Source organism: Malurus melanocephalus, unplaced genomic scaffold, assembly GCF_030028575.1.
Source record: "Malurus melanocephalus ecotype Western Australia unplaced genomic scaffold, MMel_1.1 scaffold_1232, whole genome shotgun sequence".
Classification (NCBI taxonomy): Eukaryota; Metazoa; Chordata; class Aves; order Passeriformes; family Maluridae; genus Malurus; species Malurus melanocephalus.
Window position 1 is genome coordinate 13,801 of NW_026624464.1, and position 4,563 is coordinate 18,363.

Consider the following 4,563-nt stretch of genomic DNA (forward strand, 5'->3'; position numbering starts at 1 on the left):
ACAAAGAATGACCTGAGCTATAAATGTCCCCAAGCCAGCCCCATATCTGCAGTAAGAGGATTGGAGCAGCATTAATAGGAAACAATAGATTCTCTTATACTAATGCCAAGGCCCAGATGGATTTAAGCTGCTGACTTTTTGGGAAGTTTTTTTCGGTGTTGGTTAGGTAAGAAGGGCCTCTCTGGTGGAAGAATGCTGGCTAAGAACCAGGCTGAAATGTGAATTGATATTGCAGAACAGTGGAGTAATTCATGCTGCACTGGGATAGCAGGGTTTGCTCTGAATACACCTGCAAGGAACCAACCCAGCAGGGGTWCTGTGTGTGTATAAATAAAAAAATAAATAAATAAATATACACAGAGATTGGCAGGGGYACAATATAACCTCACCCCTTTACATGAAAGGATACCCAGGCAAGGTTTGGTTTCACTAAAAAGAGAAGACAGACACAGCAGAAGCCTGGAGATGGATGGGAAGGGCMAGGGAAGCTGCCAGGAAATTTCAGACTGTTCTATTTCGATTGAAGTGTTTTTGTCTAATACCATTCTTGTTTGGAAGGTGCAGCACATTTAAWGAACTCAACCCTTCCTTTTGAAAATGCCTCAGCTGAATTTCAGCCCCACTCAGAGATCCCTCATCCACAGCAGAGCACTTTATCAGGAAAATAACAGTAAATCCATCCCCCTGTGTTTGCCTCTTCACCAGATCTGCTGGACAGAAGTCCTTGGCAGTATTTATAAATTATTGAATATAATTTTTGGGATTGTCTTGGCTGCTGAGGCCAGGAGTTCTGAGCTCCAGGCCACAGAGGTGCTGCCAGGATTCACTCTTTTTTCGTGCAGCACAGCCGGGCAGTTTGGGATGTGCTGGGCTGAAGCCTTCTCACCATTTTGTGCTGCTCTCCTGCACMGAGTGCTGCTGGAATGTGAGTGCTCCGAGCACACAGCAAGACTCCACATGCCCAGGACATTGTCTTGACTCATTGCATAATTTTGTTTTGCCTTATGGGAACTCGGTGCTCGGTTCCCAGGAGAGAAAATGGTTTCTCTTTGTTTTGATGAGTGCATTCTTGTCCAKCTTGGAAGAAAAATGCTGCAGGAGGCCTGGAACACAGAGCCCAGCTGCTGCTCTTGCAGCTATCATGACAATCGAGTTGATAAAAGCAGTGCCATTAATTTGGCACTGAAATAAAATAAACCCCATAGCTCCTGGTGTGAAAATTCCTCTGCACATCCTCTGTGTGAAGGAGCTGCTGTCGCTCAGGCAGGAGGATGTCACTTTATCAGTTTATCTGCTGAAATATTTCCTATATTGGCTCAAAAAACAATGCAGGTAGAGGTAAATATAAGCAGAGAGGATGAAAACTAAAAAGAATTATTTGTAGAAAAGCCTGCAGTGAGGAGATGGGAGGTGTTTGTGTGCCTGAGGGAGCAGGATGGATGCTCTGTGCGTGTCACAGGGAACATTTTGGATGATGGGCTGCAAACAGGTGACACCTGCCTGCATGTCCTGCTCATGAGTTATCCCTGCATTTATCACCTCTCCTGCTCCAACGCTGCCCAGTTTCCCAGCCAAGAGCATGGAAAAAGACAGCTTATTTCCCGTCAGCTGCCTACCCCGACGTGCTGCCACACGCTTCAGCACCGGCTGGGAGAAACTCAAGAGGCAAAAAAAAAACCCAAACCACCAAACCCTGCAGAGGGCTGGGCAGACTCATTTGTTTGGCATCTGTGGCAGTGCTGGGCAGGGAGCAGGAGCTGTGGAGAGGCAGCAGGGGCTGGAGAGGCAGCAGGAGCTGTGGAGAGAGAGCAGGGAGTGTGGAGAGAGAGCAGGGGCTGGAGAGGCAGCAGGGGCTGGGGAGAGGCAGCAGGAGCTGTGGAGAGGCAGCAGGGGCTGTGGAGAGGCAGCAGGGGCTGTGGAGAGGCAGCAGGGGCTGTGGAGAGGCAGCAGGGGCTGTGGAGAGGGAGCAGGGAGTGTGGAGAGGGAGCAGAGAGTGTGGAGAGGCAGCAGGGGCTGTGGAGAGGCAGCAGGAGCTGGAGAGGCAGCAGGGGCTGTGCAGAGAGAGCAGGGAGTGTGGAGAGAGAGCAGGGGCTGTTCAGAGGCAGCAGGGGCTGTGGAGAGGCAGAAGGGGCTGTGCAGAGGCAGAAGGGGCTGTGCAGAGAGAGCAGGGAGTGTGGAGAGGGAGCAGGGAGTGTAGAGAGGCAGCAGGAGCCATGCAGAAGCACCAGGGGCTATTCAGAGGTACCAGGGGCCATGGAGAGGTACCAGGGGCTATTCAGAGGTACCAGGGGCCATGGAGAGGTACCAGGGGCTGTGTAGAGGCACCAAGGACCATGCAGAGGTATCAGGAGCCATGCAGAGGTACCAGGGGCTGCATAGAAGGCACCAGGGGCTGTGGAAAGGCACCAGGAGCCATGCAGAGGTACCAGGGGCTGTACAGAGGTACCAGGGGTTGTGCAGAGGCACTAGGAGCTGTGCAGAGGCAGCATGGCCCATGGAGAGATACCGGGGGTTATTCAGAGGTACCAGGGGCTGCTCAGAGGTACCAGGGGCTGTGCAGAGAGGCAGCAGGGACCATGGAGAGGTACCAGGGGCTATTCAGAGGTACCAGGAGCCATGCAGAGGTACCAGGGGCTGCAGAGAAGGTACCAGGGGCTGTGGAGAGGTACCAGGAGCCACGCAGAAGCACCAGGGGCTGTACAGAGGTACCAGGGGCTGTGCAGAGGTATCAGGAGCTGTGGAAAGGCAGCAGGAGCTGTGCAGAGGCACCAAGGACCATGCAGAGGTACCAGGAGCCATGCAGAGTTACCAGGGCACTGCTGGGCACAGCTGCCTCCCASACTGCAGCAGCACTGCAGCCTTGTTCCAAGCTGGAGCACTCCTCATGTTATTTTGCCACATGGCTCTGTTTTTGAGAATCCTCAAGCCTGGCCCGCTCTAGGGTCCCTCCTGTGGGTTGGGCACCCCAAAAGTCCTTCCAGCAGTCGGGAAGGGTTCCCAGCCAGCCCAGGCAGCAGCAGAGGAGCAGAGGCACTGCTGGAGTCTCCTTGCACAGCTCCTGAGCATCTGCCCACACACAAAGCCAGCCCAAAGCATCCTTAAATTTCCCTGAGGCGGGGACGGAGGAATGCAGGGAGGATGAACGGCAGCTTTTGTGCTGACCCATCTGAGCAGAGATCAAAGATCCTGCAGAGCTTGGCCTGGAGCTCAGCCCGAKATTCTCCCTGTGTCTCTTCCCGGCTGCTCCCAAAATTGTCTGTACCACTGCATGTTTTTATTTGGCAGAAATAACAACAGGGATGATTTATTCCAGGAGCAGCTGTCTCTTGTTTTACACATCAAAAACAGTCAGGTACCTCTAAGGAAACCCATCTCACCCAACACAGAGAACGCTGACCTCAGAGTGTCACATCTTGTCTTCTGCTTATTGCAGAAAGATTTTCATATGTGCTGACAAACTCTGCTCAATGTTTCATCTGAGAACTCCATGAATGAAGCCTGAAATATTCCCCTTGCATTTGGCATCCGGCAAGGTGAACTTCCCCAGAAAAACATTGAATTGTTTTGTCTGTRTGTGAAGATCTCCAAAATGTTGTCTAATTCCAAATTCTTGGCTCAGGATTGAGCTGTGGATGTAAGTCAGCCATCCCAAAGGCAGGGCTCAGCATTTTCCATAGTGTTCATGATGAGAAGGAGCAGGGAAATTCCCTTTTTTTTTTTTCTGGTTCATTGAAACGGAATGGTGAAGCACTGTATGATCCTTGAAACCAAGATTCACCACTGAGTCACAGCTCTCCACCTACGAGGAAAATAAATAAGATGTGAGGCTGGAGAGCGGGAGACTGCGGAGGGAGCAGGGAGAAATTGCTGAGCCCCTTTCCCAGGGGTAGGTGTGACCCTGGAGCGGTGATGGAGGGGAAAGAGGGACAATTTTATGCTTTTCAGAGAAAAATCTGTGTGGCTGTGGCTTTGATCAGAGCTGACTTTGGGGATTGGCTTGGTCCCATGTTATCATTGACTGGATATGGATCTGTACGGATGGATTTCAGACCAGAGGAAATGTACTCAGGGGAGGTYTAGATTGGATATTAGGGAGAACTTYTTCACRGGAAGGATGGARAAGCRTTGGAACAGGCTGTCCTGGGAAGTGGCACAGTCACCGTGTGATCAAAACCCTGTGGATGTGGTGCCAAGGGGCACGGTTTAGTGGTGAGCCTGGCAGKGCAGGGTTAATGTTTGKACTCGATGATCTTTAGAGGTCTTTTCCAGCCTTAATTACGCTGTGATTCTGTGACTCAGCTGAATGTGCTTTGAACCGCAAAAAAAGCCCAAGAACTTTACGTTTTCTTCGCAAAATATTCCATTCAAAAGGCAAAGATACTGCACTTAAAAGCAAACTTCCTTTCCTAAAGATCCCATTTACAAGGGAAAAGAAAATATCCCGTTTGGAAGTCTTCTAAATATTCCGTTTGACAGGAGGTATCGGGAGGCGGAGGGTGCGGATGCTCCGCTCGCCCTGGGACGGGGTCGGGGGGCTCAGTGGGGGCTGTGTGGGATTTGGGG